The sequence below is a fragment of the Phoca vitulina genome, unplaced genomic scaffold (assembly GCF_004348235.1).
Source record: "Phoca vitulina isolate PV1807 unplaced genomic scaffold, GSC_HSeal_1.0 scaffold7, whole genome shotgun sequence".
Classification (NCBI taxonomy): domain Eukaryota; kingdom Metazoa; phylum Chordata; class Mammalia; order Carnivora; family Phocidae; genus Phoca; species Phoca vitulina.
Genome location: NW_022589710.1, coordinates 5,360,608 through 5,379,840, shown reverse-complemented (window position 1 = coordinate 5,379,840; position 19,233 = coordinate 5,360,608). Strand labels below are relative to the sequence as shown.

General features: G+C 34.3%; 1 long non-coding RNA gene across 2 annotated transcripts in view; it reads left to right on the top strand.

Moving 5' to 3' along the window:
* Nucleotides 1–19,233, top strand: part of LOC116632863 — a 223,540-nt gene that overhangs the window by 18,220 nt on the left and 186,087 nt on the right. For both annotated transcript variants that reach the window (XR_004299514.1, XR_004299513.1), the window contains exon 2: nt 1,370–1,459. This is a non-coding gene — a long non-coding RNA (uncharacterized LOC116632863). The remainder of the gene's footprint in view (nt 1–1,369; nt 1,460–19,233) is intronic.

Here is a 19,233-nt window from a genome sequence, read left to right as displayed (position 1 = left end):
TGTAAGGTGATTTGTCATCATTACATTTTGATTTGCATTTCTCTCAAGCTTAATGATACTGAGCACCTTTACAAATACCTGTTGGTATTTTATTTAACTTCTTTGGAGAACTATCATTCAGACCCTTTGCCATTTTAAAAAATTGGATTATTATTTTTTCTATGAAATTATAGGAGTTCCTTCTATGCTTTGGATGCTAACTCTATCGTATATATGGTTTGCAAGTATTTTCTCTCATTCCATAGGTTGCCTTTCATTTTATTATACTCTTTGCTGTGCAAAAGATTTTTAGATTAACATAATCTCATTTGTCTGTTTTTGCTTTTGTTCCTTGCGCTTTTGGCATCATACCCAAGAAATCATTGCCAGAGTCACTCTGAAGAAGCTTTTCTCCTGTTTTCTTCTAGGAGTTTTATAGTTTCAGGTCTTAACATTTAAGGCTTTATTTCATTTGAGTTGATTTTTGTGTGTGGTAAAGGGTAAAGGTTCAATTTAATTTTTTTGCAAGTGAATATGAAGTTTTATCAGCACCGTTTTTTGAAAAAACCATCCTTGTCCATACATAGTCTTGGCACCATTGCTGAAATTCATTTGACCATGTATGTGGAGGTTTATTTCTGGGTTCTCTATTCTGTTTTATTGGTCTATATGTCTATTGTTAGATTAGTATCACTGTTTTGGTTACTGTAGCTTTGTAATGTGTTTTGAAATCAGGAAGTGTGAGCTCTCCAGCTTTGTTCTTCTTTCTCAAGATTGTTTTGGCTATTCAAGGTCCTTCAAGGTTCCATATAAATTTTAGGATTGTTTTTTCTATTTCTGTGAAAAATAACATTGGAATTTTGATAGAGGTCACTTTGGGTAGTGTGGGCATTGTAACAATATTAAGTCTTCCAATTGTGAACATGGGACATCTTTCTCATTTTTTTGTATCTTCTTAAATTTCTTTGATGGATGATTTATAGTTTCATGCATAGAAGCATTTCACCTCCTTGGTTAAGTTTATTCCTAAGTGTTTTATTCTTCATGATACTATTGTAAATAGGATTATTTCCTTAATTTCCAGATTGCTTTTTTGTTGCAACTGATTTTTTTAATTTTTTTATTTTATTATGTTATGTTAATCACCATACATTACACCATTAGTTTTTGATGTAGTGTTCCATGATTCATTGTTTGCGTATAACACCCAGTGCTCCATGCAGTATGATGATTTTGTGTACTGCCACTTTCATTGATTAGTTCTGACATTTTTATTTTGCTTGGTGGAATCTTTTAGGTTTTCTATATAATGTGACAGCTTATCATCTGCAAACAGAGATTTGGATTTGGATGATTTATATCTTTTCTTGCTTAATTTTTTTCTGTCTAGGACTTCTGGTACTATGTTGAATAGAAGTTGTGAGAGAGGGCATCCTTGTTCCTGATCTTAGAGGAGAAAGACACTTTCAGGTTTTCATTGGTGAGTACATATCCCCTGTGGGCACAGTATATATGACCTTTATTATTAAGTAATTTCCTTCTATTTCTTGTTTGTTGAGCATTTTTTATCATGGGTATTTACTTTTTTCAGTTGTTTTTTCTGGACCTGTTGAGGTGATCATGTGATTTTTATCTTCCATTCTGGTAATGTGGTGGATTATATTGCTTAATTTTCATATGTGTCCCCAGGTTACATCTCACTTGATCATGATGTGTGATTCTTTTAATGTGCAGGTGAATTCAGTTGGCTAATATCTTGTTGAGGATTTTTGCATCCATATTTATCAGGAATAGTGACCCCTAGTTTTCTTTTTCTTGTAGTGTCCTTATCTGGATTTTATATGAGGGTAATCAGTTCTGGCCCTATAATTATTTTGGAAGTTTTTGCTTCTCTTTAATTTTTGCAAGAGTTTGAGAAGGATTGGTGTTAATTATTTAAAATTTGTTAGAATTCACCTTGAACCTTCTGGTCCTGGTATTTTCTTTTTTGGGAGGTTTTGTTTACTGATTCACTCTTCTTATGAGTTATAGGTCTGTTCAGATTTTTGGTTTTTTTTTTTTACAATTCAGTCTTGGTAGGTTGTATATTTCTTAGAATTTATCCATTTCTTCTATGTTGTCCAATTTGTTGGTGTATAATTGTTCATAATAGCCTCTTTTAAAAAAATTCTGTGACATCAATTGTAATGTTTCCTAGTTAGTTTCTGATTTTGAGTCTTCTTTTTCTTAGTCTAGCTAAAGTTTTGTCAATTTTGTCGATATTTTAAAAAAACTCCTAGTTATTTTTCTGTTTTTTCTATTTTCTGTTTGATTTATTTCTGCTCTAAAATTTATCATTTCCTCTGATCTGTTTGGGCTTAGTTCTTTACTTCTTTGAGGTGTAAAGTTAGGTTTGTATTTGAAATCTTTCTTCTTTTTTAATCAAGGTATTTATTGCTATTAACATCACTCAATAATACTTTTGCTGTAACCAAGAAAGTATGTTATGTTTCCATTTTTGTCTTGAGATATTTTTTAATTTCTCTTTTGATTCTACTTTATGTTTGATCAAGAGTATGTTGTTTAAAATTTAAAAATAAAAAACTAGAGTATATTTAATTTCTATATATATGTGAAATTTTAATTTTTAAAATATTACTGATTTTTAATTTCATTCCAGTTCGGTTGGAAAAATACTTGAGATGATTTGTCTTTTAAAATTTATTAAGACTTCTTTTGTGACCTAATGTGATGTCTCCTATAGAATTTTCTGTATGTGCTATAGAAGAATGTGTATTTTGAGGCTCTGGGGTACAATGTTCTGTGTAAGCCTCATATCCATTTGTTCTATAGTGTTGGTCAAGTCTGGTGTTTCCTGATTGATCTTCTGTGTGGATGTTGTATGCACTATTGAAAGTGAGGTAATGAAATCTCCCATATGTATTGTATTGCTGTGTATTTCTCCCTTCAGATCTGTCAGTGTTGCTTTATATACCTATCTTATATATTAACTTAATCTGATGTTGGGTGCATATGTATTAATAATTGTTATATCTTCCTGTTGAATTGACTCTTTTATAATTATATAACGACCTTCTTTCTCTCTTGGGACATTTTTTACTTCAACTCTATTTTGTCTGATAGAAGTATGGCCACTCCTGCTTCCTTTTGCTTATCATTTTCGTACAGTATCTTTTTCTATCTCTTCATTTTCAGGCTATGGCTGTTCTTTTTTTTTTTTTAACCTTATTTTAATTAAATTCAACTAATTAACATAGTGTATCATTAGTTTCTGATGTAAAGTTCAGTTATTCATCAATTGCATATAACACGCAGTGCTCATTACATCACATGCCCTCCTTAATGCCCATCATCCAGTTACTCCATCTCTCCACCCACCTCCCCTTCAGCAGCCCTCAGCTTGTTTCCTATAGGCTATGGCTGTTTTTAAATCTAAAGTGACTCTCCTGGGGTGCCTGGGTGGCTCAGGTGGTTAAGTGTCTGCCTTTGGCTCTGGTCATGATCTCCAGGTCCTGGGATTGAGCCTGTTCAATGGGGAGTCTGCTTCCCCCTCTTCTTTGCCCCTCCCCCCACCTTGTGCGCTCTCACGTGCACTCTCTCTCTCAAATAAATAAATAAAATATTTAAAAAAAATAAAGTGACTGGGCGCCTGGGTGGCTCAGTTGGTTAAGCGACTGCCTTTGGCTCGGGTCATGATCCTGGAGTCCCGGGATCGAGTCCCACATCGGGCTCCCTGCTCGGCAGGGAGTCTGCTTCTCCCTCTGACCCTCCCCCCTCTCATGTACTCGCTCTCTCTCATTCTCTCTCTCTCAAATAAATAAAAATAAAATCTTTAAAAAAAATAAAAAATAAAAAATAAATAAAAAAATAAAGTGACTGTCCTGTAGACAGCATATAGATGGATCTTATTGTTATAGCCATTCAGCCAACTGTTTTTTTATTGTGGAGTTTAAATCACCTACATTTAAAGTAATTATGGGTAGGTAAGAACTTATTATTTCCACTTTGTTAATCATTTTCTATCTGTTTTGTGGTTCTTCTGTTGCTTCTTCTCTTGCTGTTTTTTTGTGATTTGGTGACTTTTTATTTTTATTTATTTATTTTTTTAAAGATTTTATTTATTTATTTGACAGAGACAGAGAAAGCGAGAGAGGGAACACAAGCAGGGGGAGTGGGAGAGGGAGAAGCAGGCTTCCCGCGGAGCAGGGAGCCCAATGCGGGGCTCGATCTCAGGACCCTGGGATCATGACCTGAGCCGAAGGCAGACGCTTAATGACTGAGCCACCCAGGCGCCCCGGTGACTTTTTAAATATATATTGGTATTCTTTGATTCCTTCCTAGTTTTCTTTTGTGTATCTTCTTTAGGTATTTTCTTTGTGGTTACCCCAAGGCTTACAAAAAAGATAAGAGAGTTTTAACAATCTAGTTTAAGCTGATAATAACTTCAATTACAAACAAGGACTCTATATCTTTGTTTCTCCCTTCATAATACAATTTGTATATTGTGACATCAATAACATCTTTATATGTCCATTAGCACATTTTATAGTTACAGTTATTAACAGTACTGTAGTCTTCTAACTCTTATACTAGGATTAAAAGTGCTCAGTGTGTCATCTTTACATAGTATTTTATTCTGTATTTATATATTTACCTTTAATAGTGAGATTTATATTTCCATATCCTATTGTATTGCTCTTTATGATCCTTTTGTTTCAACTTGAAGAAATTTCTTTAGCACTTCTTGTAAAGCAGTGGTTACAAACTCCTTCAGTTTTGTTTTTCTGGGAAAGTCTAGTTCTTCATTTTTAAAAGACAATTTTTACTAAGTATAGTTTGTATTCTTGGTTGGCAGTTTTTTTTTTTTTCTTTTAGCACTTTGACTATATCATCCCATTTGCTTCAATTCCAGAATTTGTTTGATTCTTTTTTAGTGTTGCTGTCTCTTTGTTGAATGGTGAGACATAAATGGACTCCTCAGGTAATGCCTTGAAAGACCGAGGGAATTGGATGCCTACTTCACTCTCTCCCCTGCAGGAGAGATCACTGGCCAAGAGAGTCTCTCTCAGCATTGTGTTGTGCTGGCTTGGGGAAGGCTTGTCGGGGGTAAAGTGAAACTTCACCCTTTTCAATGTGGCTCTTTTTGAATTTTCTATTCTATCAGCATGTTGGAACCTCTCAAATTTACTCCAGAGTTCTTACAAAGGTATTTTCATCTGTGGATAGTTGTTGAATTTGATTTCTTTGGAAAGTCTACTGCTGGGACCTCTTTTTCCACCATCTTACTGATTTTACTTCTTGCCGTCTTGCCAATTGGGTTATATTGATGCTTAATATATTTCATTGTTAATCATTTGCCAAGTGTATACGTTTTCTTAAATCTATCATTTGTCATAATTAATTTATAATTTTGTTTGTTGTATTGAAGTTTTGAATTTATTAAAATCAAATGTATCAAACTTTTATACCTTTTTTTTTTTGCTGCTTGTGTTTTTTTGAGATCTTTTATTTTCTTGAGATAACATTCTATAAAGTGATTCTAGTTTCTTTCAGAAATGTAAGTTTTTAAGTATTGATTCACCTGGATTTTATCTTTGCAAATTGTGTTTGGTGGGCTGTACAATGTAATACATCCAAACAGGATTGTTAAATCTTCCTAGTAAATTATGTCTTTTAATATTACCACTTTGAAAGCCTAATAGTGCTTTTTGTACCCTAAGTCTGCATTATCATCTGTGAACGTACTTGTCACTATTTTCTTCTACTTAACTGTTTGCCTCTTATATATCATATATTCCCCTCATAAATGTTTTTCTATGTCATTAGGCTTTAGGGATAGCTTTTTCTAAAGTTTTTATTTCAATTCAAGTTAGTTAACATACAGTATAATATTAGTTTCAGGTTTAACAAAGTACTGATTCAACACTTCCATACATCACCCAGTGCTCATCACAAGTGCACCTAGGGATAACTTTTGTAAATAATAATTGAATCTGGAAATGAGTTCTTTAAGAGGTGAGTTTATTCCATTTGTATTTATTGTGATTGTAGATACATTTTGATTTTTCTTTTATTCTTTGCTTTCTTTGTGTTTTTGTCCCCCCCCCCCCCTTTTTTTTTTCAATGAATTGATCAAGTTTTCTTCTTCGCTCACCTTTTCCTCTTTGCTAGTCTGGAGTACATGTATTTGATTGGTACTTAAAAAAATGTTATCTGTAATTTTAACTTAAAGTTGAGTGAATACATATTGATATTCTTGTCTCTCAAATGTTAGAAAGACTCCAGAATTTTTTATTTCCCATCTCCTCTCACTTCTTCACTCTGATTTGTTACTGCTTTCCAGTATATGGTTTCCAGTTTGTTTTCAAACTGTTCAAGATATTTATTATTATTTTTTACAACTGATTTTTAGTTAGATCAACTCACCTATTTATTTGCTCAAAATTGCTTTTGTTGTTTTTCCTTCTCAGTTGAAATCCCCTCTTACTGAAGTTTATCCTTTGGTAATTTTTCTAGCTCGTGTTTTTAGTGACGAATTCTTACTGCCTTTGGTTGTCTAAATATGTCCTTCATTTGCTCTCTCTATTGAATTATTGTTTACTTGCACATAAAATTTGGGTCAATAATCATTTTCTGTCATTACTTTCCTAATATTATTTTATTGTCCTATGGCCTCTGCTTTTGCTTGTGAGAAGCTTTGTATGTGTGTGTGTATTTTATTTTTAAAGATACAGTGTTTGACTTCAGTTCCCTAAAGATATTCTCTTTGTGGGTTGTATTCTAAATTTTACTGTTTATCTAGCCATGGATTTATTCTGTGTATCCTACTTAAGATTCATTATTAATCCTTAATCTCTACCTACTTATTCTCTATTCTCTATTATTGATTTTCTCCTTTGGAATTCACATTAGACAAATGTTGGATCACATTTATCTATTCTTCATGCCCCTTACTCTCCCTTTCTTAGTACTTCCTTTTTTATATAGCTGTGTGCATTTAGAATAATTTCCTCCCATCTTTATTTAGTTTATGAATTTTATCCTTAGCTGTCTAATTTACTATGTGTTTCATGTATTGAATATTGCATTTCAGTGATTATATATGTATTTTTCTATATATGCCTCTTTTTCACAATCTCTGGTCTTTCCTAATGTTTCTTAAATTCTTATTTATTTAATTATTTCATGTATAACAGATAATTTGTTCATAGTGGCTTAATATTGATGTTATTTATATCTTATGAATCTTAATCAAGGTTGATGGTTTCGCTGTATATTTTGAAATTATAGATGTCATTATCTTCACTGGGGATCCAAGTGAGAATACTGGGTACTGGTGGGAGTCTCTCCTTCTCTGATATTTCCACATTTGCTTTTCCCCCCAAATAACTTAAGTTTCTCAATGGATTGAGTCTGATATTTGTGTTAATTTCTTTTCCTGGAGGGTCATAGACCATGTATGGTTGATAAATTTAACCCCAGATCTATTATGCTCAACCACATGGTTTCAAGATCTCAGGGGAAATATATCAGAGTATAGCCAAAACAGACCACTTTCATTGTCATACCATTTTACCAGAGTATAGATACTTTTCTTATTCAGTCTTTCATTAAAGTTGCACCCCTTGAGGATCCTGGCTTTTATGAGAATTTCAGTCCTAAATCCGTGTCTTAACTTGCCCCAAGACTTCATCTCCTGTCCACATCTTGGTGTTAAAACATAAACCCCTCAGGTTACTTGGGCTAGTGATTCTCAAGTACATTTGGTACCACACTCTAGTCAAGGCTTGGGATTGTCACAATGACTGAGATTGATAATTATGGCAGATAATTTGAAGTTGTGAGCCAGAGATACTAATCATCCTGAAGTCCAATTACATAGAACTACAAAATAAGGAATTGGCCTTCCCTGAATGCCACCGGCATCTCATTGAGAAATACTGACCTTCCCCAACAAAGGCTCCCAAGATAATCATTGAGTCAGCTCATACACTTAATGCCTTTACTTTTAGCTCTGTCTTCATTTCTGGTCTCTAGTAATATCCAGTAATATTCTTTACTTTTTTTGGTGAGCTCATCTAGTTATATAGAAGAAAGTTTATAATGTAATACTTATTATACAACTTGAGTCTTTTTTTCAACTTGTCTGATCTATTACCAAAACCAGATTTCTGAATATATGTGCTTGTAAGTATGCATATATGTGTGTATACAAATACATATGAATATACACACATATATCTATATATACACATATGTAGTGTATGTATATACATCTGCCTATATACCTAGCTATTTATATGTCATCTATTTTTCTTTATTTTTTAAATTAACATGTATTATTTATTTCAGGGGTACAGGTCTGTGATTCATCAGTCTTACACAATTCACAACACTCACCATAGCACATACCCTCCCCAATGCCTTTATGATATTCATGTAATCTTCTTCTTTTAAGACTTAACACTAGTCAGGCTAAATGAATATATTGGTTATTATTAAACCCTATAAAATCAGGTGAGTATTGTTGTTCACCAAATCCCGGAAACCTAACATTAAAGATAGAAGTATAGTGTCTCCTTTTGAAATAGACAATGAAAGGAGAATGGCTCTTTCTGGAACCCAAAAAGACAGTCATCAAATTTGCCCACCCAAACCCTATTCACGACCATTTTTCTTCTCTGCCTTCCTCTCTGTATAGCCCAGGAAACTAAAAATCTCAATTGTCTATTATCTCTCACAGCTCAGGACCTCATATGATTCTGGCCAATGAAATTTATGCGGTAGACTGCCTGGTGGGTTTGAGGGGAGTATACAGAAGTCTGTGCTTAAAAGTTAAAATTACTCGGTGTAAAGTTGTGCCTAGATAGTTAGTTTGACTGTGTTTGCATGTAAAATGAATTGACCGAAAGTGTAAGGACTGCAAGTTGGCCATATATATATATATATATATATAATTAACACATAATATATTATTTGTTTCAGAGGTACAGGTCTGTGATTCATCAGTCTTACATAATTCACAGCGCTCCCCATAGCACATACCCTCCCCAATGTCCATCACCCAGCCACCCCATCTCTCCCACTCCCCACCACTCCAGCAACCCTCAGTTTGTTTCCTGAGATTAAGAGTCTCTTATGAGTGTCTCCCTCTCTGGTTTCATCTTGTTTCATTTTTCCCTCCCTTGCCCTATGATCCTCTGTCTTGTTTCTCAAATTCCTCCTATCAGTGAGATCATATATATTTTTGAGATCGGAGTTTTTTAGGAAACTGCAGGCCTGGCCAGCTACAGCCCCTGATTTTTCAGTCCTTAATACAAATGTTATATATCTTAAATTGCACAGACTGGGGAAAAAGCTGTTGTAGCCATGCAGGTTGCTGGAAAGATATCCCTATCCCCTTTACGTGAGGTGTTACCTTGGAGGATAATGAAAAAGGAAGATTTTTACACAGAGTAGATGTAAAAACTTCCAGTATGTCTGATCAAGAAAATTATTCTATTGTAGGGCAGGGAGTCTCACTAATCCTATCAGCTAGTTCAGACATACGTTGATTTTGATATGTGATACAGATTGAATTCTGCTATATATTTCTTACACTCCTTTTTTCCAAATAGGATTTTTTATTGTAGTTACTTCTCAACCATTGTATATTGTAGATGTTATTGGCAGATTAGTTGTCTTTTGGGCATGCAAGCTGGATTCAGTGGCTGGATGAACTTTGGGGCTCTTTTGAATAGTGGGTAGGAGTGTTCTGTGTAATGGAGAGAAGGATATATATGAATTTTGAGTTGACAGGATCTAAATAGTTGACCAGTCTCCTTTGAAGTTAAGATTAGATAGTATTCCAGTTTGGGATGAAGTGGAAGGATTCTGAGTGTAGTTTCTGTGAAAACTTGCTCAATGTAAAAGGATGGACAGCTGCCCTGATTTGAATTTTAGGTAACTAGCCCAAGGACAGCAATACAACCTCTTTTTTTTTTTTTTTTTTTTTTTTTTTTTACATTTTTAATTTTTTTTCTCTAGTTTCAAGCTTGTAGTTAAATTCCAATTAGTTAACATACAGGGTAATATTAGTTTCAGGAGTAGAATTCACTGATTCATCACTTACATATAACACCCAGTGCTCATCACAAGTGCCCTCCTTTAATGCCCATCATCCATTTAGCCCTTCCACTTGCCCACCTCCTCTCCAGCAATCTTCAGTTTGTTCTCTATAATTAAGAGTCTGTTTACTGTCTTGCTTTTCTCTCTCTCTCCCTTTCCCTCTTTTGTTCTTTATATTCATTCCTATGTTCATCTGTTTTGTTTCTTAAATTCCACATAACAGTGAGATCATATGGTATTTGGCTTTCTCTGACTGACTTATTTCACTTACATTATATACTCTAGGTCCATCTACAATTATTGCAAGTGGGAACATTTTCATTCTTTTTGGCTGAGTAATATATATATTCCACTTCTTTATCCACTCATCATTCAATGGACATTTGGGCTCTTTCCATAATTTGGCTATTGTCGATAATGCTGCTATAAACATTGGGGTGCATGTGCCCCTTTGAATCAATATTTTTGTATCCTTTGGGTAAATACCTAGTAGTGCAATTGCTGGGTCATAGGGTAGTTGTATTTTTAACATTTTGAGGAACCTCCATACTGTTCTCCAGAGTGGCTGCACCAGTTTGCATTCCCACCAACAATGTAGGAGGATTCTCCTTTCCCTGTATCCTTGCCAACAACTGTTTGTTTCCTGTGTTGTTGATTTTAGCCATTCTGACAGATGTAAGGTGGTATCTCATTGTGGTTTTGATTTGTATTTCCCTGATGATGAGTGATGTTGAGCATTTTTTCATTTGTCATTGTCATCTATATGTCTTCTCTTGGTGTTGTGATTGAACTTTCAGGCCAACTGGAGTCTCTCTACCTCTGGACTATTGGTCAGGCATTCTGTTACATGCAGATAGAAGTATTCCTCATTAAAACATCAAGAATGAAACGTCTTATTTTCTTAACTTCTTTAGGAGCTCACAGCATGAAGATAGGAGGTATTCTTGGACTCCTAAGACCTGTGTTTAATATTTGTTTAATGTTTTCCCTGGACAATTATTGAGTAGTGATTGAGCCCACTTCCATCATCTTTGTCCTCCTTCCTTTTCTTCCTTTTTTGTATAGTTCTTTCTCCCCCCGCCCCCAGCTTTATTGAAACATAATATATTGAGACATACAACATACCTACAACAAGTTTAAGGTATCCAATGTGATGATTTGATACACACAGATGTTATGAAATAATTACCACAAGAAGACACATCCATCCCATCACCTAATCACCTAATTACTGTGTGTGTGTGTGTGTGTGTGTGTGTGTGTGTGTGTGTGGTGAGAACATTAAAAATCTACTCTTTTAGCAACTTTCAAGTACATAATACAGTGTTGTTCACTATAGTCACAGTAATGTGCATTAGGTCCCCAGAACTTATATCTGGAAGATTATACTCTCTAACCAACCTATTCTCATTTCTCCCATCTCTAAGCCCCAGGCAACCTTTATTATACTCTGTTTCTATGAGTTTGGCTTTTTTAGAATCCACATGTAAGTGAGATCATACAGTGTCTGTCTTTCTTTTTCTGACTTACTCTACTTAACATAACGCTCTAAAGGGATTTTCTTCTTAAATTCATAATGGGTTTGTACATATCTGAGTTAATTGAGTTGCTCACACACAATCAAGTTAAAAAAAATGATGGCAGAATCGAACTGGCTTATCATGTGCACATGGAGTTGTTCAGGGGGTCATGGAAGGCATATTCAGCAAGTAGTGGAGCATTGGTTCCTGCAGGTGTAAGGGTCCAAAATCATTGCAGAAACTGGAGGCTGGTTGAGAATCACCAAGAATGTTGGAAAGCCTTGAGAGCTATGAGGACCCCCTAAGAAAAGTTAATATATTATCAATAACTACTTCAATATATGATCTACACAAAAAGTCTCTTTAATTCTTGAGTAAAGTACATTTTTGTTAAAGTTCAGTTCATTTTTTCAGCTTGTATTCATTGAACAAATATTTATTGATTTACTGCGTTACAGGCAGTTTTGGGCATTCATTAAATAGTTGTAAACTAGATGTAAAAAGGCTCTTGTTTCATAGGACTTACATCGTGGCTGAATGGGTGGTGGACGAGGAAGGCAATAAACCAATCCACATGGAGATTGTAGTAAACTTATAGCTATGGATTTAGTCGAGTGGAAAGAATAGGGGTGGAATGAGTTGGGGAAGGAATGGAACATTAGGAAGTGGTGACAACAGACAGCTCCTTGATAAATTTTGTTGCAGAGAAGAATGAAGAATAAGGCAGTACATGGAGGGCAACATGTTGTGCAAGGATTTGTGCATTTTTTTAGTTAACCAACTGAAATATTTATTTAATTTCCTGTTTTCATCCATTATATTAAAATAGTATTTTATAAAGGCATTTTGCTATGCATATTCTTTATCATACCTAGCTCACATTTGTTGTGAGAATATGCATTTATTAAATAATGTATTCAGTTATTTTGCACTTACATTTGTGTTCCAACTTTAATTATAATGTATCTTTGTTAGTGTCGAGGTTACCCTATATATATAGCACCCATTTTAATGTATGCCTAGCAAATTTGTGACTGAATGCTACTCTGGAAATATCACATATTCCAACTTTAATACTTATTGAATGTTACTTATGTGCTACATGTTATGATAGAGATTTTTTGCATGTACATTTCATTTAAACTATACAGTAATCTGAAGGCTGGTCGTCTTTCTTGTATATATTAGGAAAATAAATTTCAGGGAAACGGTGATTACGATTCTAGTCAGTGTTACTGTCAGTGTGCTAATTATTGTAGGGACAAAAAAAAAAAAAGATTCTGTTCTTGCTGCGTGGCCTCTTGTTTAAGGGGGAAATTCATAGGCAACATGAAAGACACTATAAAATCCCAGCGGAGTGGGGCACCTGCTGGCTCAGTTGGTAGAGCATGTGACTCTTCATCTCAGGGTTGTGAGTTCAAGTTTCATGTTGGGCATGGAGCCTACTTAAACAAACAAACAAAAAAACCAAATCCCAGAGGAGCAGAATGTGATTAGTCTATAACATGGGAGACTCAGAAAAGGCTTTTCAATGGAGGTAATACCTCCATTGGGTTTTAAAGATGTGTTTTAAAGATGGGGTTTTAAAGATGTGTTGGGTTTTAAAGATGTGTTACAACTTTACCAAATAGAAAAAGGATATGCACTCTTTACAAAAAGAGGGACATTCACATGAGTGGCATACTCAGTGAATTTTTGGTGTGTCTATGTAATTACAGCACTAACTCCAGAGAGGCAGAATGGTGATACAGCAGTGACAAAGTACTACAAACTAAGTGGAATGGTATTTTGAGTTCCATTCTAAAAGATTTATATTTTACTATGTAAAAAAAAAAAATGTGGAACTGTTGAAAGTTTTAAAAATGAGGAGTGGAAAAGGAACATGATGAAATTTGCATTTTAGGAAGATTAGTCTGGTAATTGTGTAAATACTGAATAGAATATGGAAATATTGAGAAATTTGAAGATTAGATAAGCTATTGCATTAGTTCAGAGAGACTTTTGCAGAGGTACAGTCAATAGGACTTGTGATTGAATGCTTGAGGAAAATGAGAAATTCAAGATGACCTAAGGAATTCAGAAACAAAAGCGTATTTAGAATAAGTTTGACAAAAAATGGAACACCCAGATATCTACTACACAGGGAGAAATAAATTCTAGATTGTGTATACGGTTTATTTTTTCTGAGACAAAACTTCACTTACTCATAATGGTATTTGAAATTATTTCTTTTTAAAAATTCAGAAAATAACAAATATGAAGCACAATTATTCATAAAGAATAAGATATCTCATATGTATTGTGATCTCACAGGTTTTTACATTACATCTCATGCAAGGAATATCTAGACTTTTATGGAAAAATTTGTATAATCCATATCATGTTATGCTTTAAAAGTTTTGAGGGATAATATATGATCAAATGGAACAAGTGGGTATAACTAGATATTCTGACTGGCTCTTGTTGTTCTCACACAGAACATTTTTATTGCATATATTTAATGATGTTTTTTCAAGCTAAGAATTCAAATGTATGTTTCCATTCCACTGAAATTCACTAAAATTCCACTGGAATTCACTGAAACAAAATTGCCTGCCCTGAACACTACTGGGATTTTACATTTCTAAAATAATATATTCAATTACTTCATGCTTTTGTATTTCAACTTCAATCATAATTTATTTTTGTTAGAGTTTTGAGGAGGTTCTATATACAGCACCCCTGTTTTCTACGTGCTCTAACCCAGGTGAAAAATAAGACACATGCTTGTGATATTACTTCATCATAAATACCAATTTAGAGAAGGCAGCACAGTATCACAATTGGCTTGCCAGGGCTCTCCTCCCACTGAGACCTTGCAACAATCTTGTCTCTTCTTCTCCATTTGAGACATTGCAACAATTTTCTAAGAGTAAAGTATCTGCCTGCAGAAGAAAAACTCAGCCAGGTTGCAGTGGCCTCTGGTCTTGCTACAAAAGAAGGAGGAAAAAGACCAAATCTTTCTATGCTCTGGGTTTCTGTTAGATGAATTCTGTTCACTACAGAACTATGGACTAATCACTATATGCCAGTTAACGAGGAGATTAGACTCTCTTCTTGGGGAAGTAAAAGGAGTAGGGTTGATTTGGAAAATTACTCTTCACAGTATGAAACAGGAGCGAGGCAGGAGCATTCCCTCCAAATGGTTGTCCTGTGGTACTTATCATTCGTGTTTAAAAATCATGGCACTTATAGGTTAGCATTTAAATGAAAGCAGTGGTTCAGGATCCTGCTGGATAAGCAGGATTACCTGAGGAAGAAAATTTAGTTATCTTACTCCAGACTTAATGAATCAGAATTTTAAGTGGTACCTAGTGGATCTATCATTTTAAAAGCTCCTCAGAAACCTATGTTTCCAATAACTATCAATTTCATATATCCATCTTCAGTCACACACAAAGAGTAAAAACCTTTGGTTACCTGTGCAATAATTTTCTGCCTGAAATTATCATCATCCCTATAGTTCTGTAATTCACCTTCTGCCTATTGATAAAAACTATTGAACTTTGCTTTCTCAGACTTCTCCCAAAAGTCATTAGAGGAAGCCTAAGTTCAGAGAAACAGATTGAAGTTTGAATATTTGTATAATTGTTACTGGATATTCCTAGTTAGGGCTTTCAGTAGAAATGGGATTATTTTGGCAGAAATAAAAATAAATACAATATTTAGCATTCTTAAAATTTGAGTTGCTTGGCCAGTTTTCCATACTATCTCAGCCATAAATGAGTTTAATTTTATGGATCAGTTCTTAAATAAGAACTTAAACATCTCACATGAATTTCCCTATTTGTTATCGTAAACTATATTTCAATGTAACATAAGTTGTATGGAATAATTACTGATACATTATTAACCTAATACTGTGTTTAATCTTTGAACTTCAGGTTGAGATATTTAATACATCATTCAAATAATTTAAAGAAAAATTACTAAGGATGTTGAAAAGAGCATTAAAGACTCATATGGAATTCTTTAATTGCCTTTTTATTTTTTAATTTTTTAATTAAATTTTATTTTACTTAAATTCAATTAATTAACATATAGTGTATCATTAGTTTCAGAGGTAGAGTTAAGTTATTCATCAGTTGCATGAAATTGCCTCTTTAAAAAATATAATGATATGAGTTGGCAGATCAAACAATGCAAAGACATAGTTTCTGCTATATTTTTCTACTATATGTCTGTACTATATTATAAAATGTCTAGGTTGTGAAGAGCAGTTTTATTTATAAGTTAATGCAAATTGATGAAAGCTTCCCTGTAGATCTTTGCTAAGAAGAGAAAAAAATAATCTAAAAATTATCAGGCTAAAATGCAGAATTCTAGGAAGAAATACACTGTCAAGAAATTAGGAATGGAATTTGAGTAGTTGTTCTGCTGAAGTTTAGGCAAGTGTCTGTTTTTAAAATTTAATTTGGGAATCAAATTATCTATTAGAAAGGTAATTCTTCCTTAATAATAAAAATTTTCAAATGCAAATAATCTCTTGACTATTAAAATAGTTCAAACTATAATAGATAGTAAATATTTACTAATGGAATCTTCAGTCTCACATTGGTGGTAAACCCATAGGATAAGATGACTTGTTCATCTGAACAAAAAAAAATATATTTATCTTTTCTAAACCTAGTAGGTTATGGAGAGAAGGTGATGATATGAGTGAGAAGGAACGGGGAGGGAAACCAATAACAAACCATAAGAAATTAAAGTATAAGAAGAATTTAATATGCAACTGATTGAAATGATGATAAAACTTTTTAAAAGTCAACAAACTCAGAAGTTATGTATCATTTAAAATCCCTCTTTGTGGGAACCCTCCTACACTGTTGGTGGGAATGCAAGCTGGTGCAGCCACTCTGTAGAACAGTATGGAGGTTCCTCAAAAAGTTGAAAATAGAGCTACCCTACGACCCAGCAATTGCACTACTGGGTATTTACCCCAAAGATACAAATGTAGTGATCCGAAGGGGCACGTGCACCCCGATGTTTATAGCAGCAATATCCACAATAGCCAAATTATGGAAAGAGCCTAGATGTCCATCAACAGATGAATGGATAAAGAAGATGTGGGATATATATACAATGGAATATTACACAGCCATCAAAAAATTGAAATCTTGCCATTTGCAATGACATGGGTGGAACTGGATGGTATTATGCTAAGCGAAATAAGTCAATCAGAGAAAGACAAGAATGATATGATCTCACTGATACGAGGAATTTGAGAAACAAGGCAGAAGATCATAGGGCAAGGGAGGGAAAAATGAAACAAGATGAAACCAGAGAGGGAGACAAACTGTAAGAGACTCTTAATCTCAGGAAACAAACTAGGGGTTGCTGGAGTGGAGGGGGGTGGGAGGGATGAGGTGACTGGGTGATGGACATTGGGGAGGGTATGTGCTATGACGAGCGCTGTGAATTGTGTAAGACTGACGAATCACAGACCTGTACCCCTGAAGCAAATAATAATTATATGTTAATAAAAAATAAATAAAATTCCTCTTTGCATTTGCTTAAGGGGTTGCAACTCAATGGAATTGAATTTTGATCATTTTTATTGGTTTTTGAATGCCACTGAGATTTTAAGGAAGGGTACATCATAGAATTACGGCAGTAAAGACTTGTCATGATGAACTTTGTATACCCTCTAAATGCAGCTTTATTTGGCATCAAAGAGAACAGTATTTAACTGAATTTAATGATTGAGTCAAAGCATCTGGCACAAAGCCTTGGCAAATACTAGGAACTAAATAAAACTTATTTGTATTTTTATTCTGTTGAAAAGAATGGATAGCAATAGGCAGTACTAATGTATTATCAAGTGTCAATGATCAGGAAATAAATGTAACCTTCATATTGGAGATGAACAGGTTTTAAAATGGTTGCTTTCAAGCATGGTAAATAGTTTGATCTCTACCTAAAACTAGCTTTTTCTAGGATGAGAACATTTAGCAAACTGAGGTATGATGTGTGAAGTGCACTATCACTAAATGTTCATTTATTTAACAAAATCAGAAATCATATATCTTGATTTATACCTGTCTTACTTTACAAGATGAGTTAAATATAACAAGTGAGATTGCATTCTAGGAATTCAATTCCGACATGGCTGCTCATAATTCACAGGATTAGCTTTTAGTAATAAGGTCAATAGGATATATTCACTAGAAAATTCATAAAACAGAATGTGGATGGTCACTTGCTCTTGCTTCCCCCCACACTACTCCTGCCAAAAAATAAAAAAAATTAAAAATAAAAAAAAAAGTCAAGAGTAAGTAGGAATTCTAAAAGGGAGGGAACATTTTCTCTTTGTGGTCATGGAGCCTGTGACTTAAAAAGTCTACTTAGTCACTGGGCCAGTGAATCCTCACCATCTTGATGAGTTGTCAATGAGTTTCTCCAAGGTTAACTGCTAACAGAAAAAGTTGAAAGGTGCCCTATGATTCATTTATTCTCCAGTTGCTGGGTATGGGGTTTTGAGTGAGTGTGTGTTTCCAGAGAAAAGGAAAGAGGGCAGGTGGCTGGGTTTCTTCTTAGGAATATGATAGCTAGGCCTCTGGGCAAGTAGACTAATAAATTTTGTAAGGATAGGAGTCCTTATCTATACAGTGATTGGACAGAATGTCCTAAGTTTAGGATTATTTGTGATTAACAAAAACCAATAATCTATGGACTTTTGAGACATGGCTTTCATACAATTCTCTAAGGTATAAAATGGTGACATTTTATGACATTTAATGACTTAAATGCTCACTGTTGTCTGAGGGATCTCAGGTACCTATCTTTTTTTCTTTTTTCTTTTTGGAGGGGGAAGAAATGGTGGGGGCAGAGAGAGAAGCAGAGGGAGAATCCTAAGCAGACTCTATGCCCCCAGCATGGCTCGATACAGGACTTGATCCCACAACACTTAGATCATGACCTGAGCCAAAATCAAGAGTCCAATGCTTAACTGACTGAGCCATCCAGGCACCTCACTCAGGTATCTCTCTGAGAGAACATTTTTATTATTATTTTTCTGAGCCAAGGAGAGAATTCCTGATGTTGTAAAAAAAAGGATGTGGAATCAACACAGGAAGTCCCAGACCTCTTCTTGCTTCATCCAGACCTCTTGAATGCCTGTATGCTTTATTAGTAAATCTTGATACTGGGTAAGTTCTGTGATCTACGGGAATCTGATTTGACAAGCTGATCTTTGGTGTTAGCTATCAGCTGTCAAGAGTATGATGATTGGAAGCAATTCTTGGAGCATAATTTGTGTTGCTATTTTAACTGATGGAATACTAGGTCTGTTAATAAAAACAGAGCTTATTTGGGACCAATAAAGGAGCACAAGATTTGTTACTAATATAGCATAGCTGATATTTCTAGACCTAGAAATACAACATAGAGACAGCCTTGAAATATCTATATCCCTTTGCTAATTAAAATTTACTGAGAAGTATAATATGGTTGCAGGATGTATGGTCCTTCAAACTTAGCGTTTTTAATTCTTGATGTTGGACGTGGCAGTACTTTTGAGAAGGAGATAAAAAGCTCAGACTGTCTGTTTTTTTTTTTTTTAAGATTTTATTTATTTATTTGAGAGAGA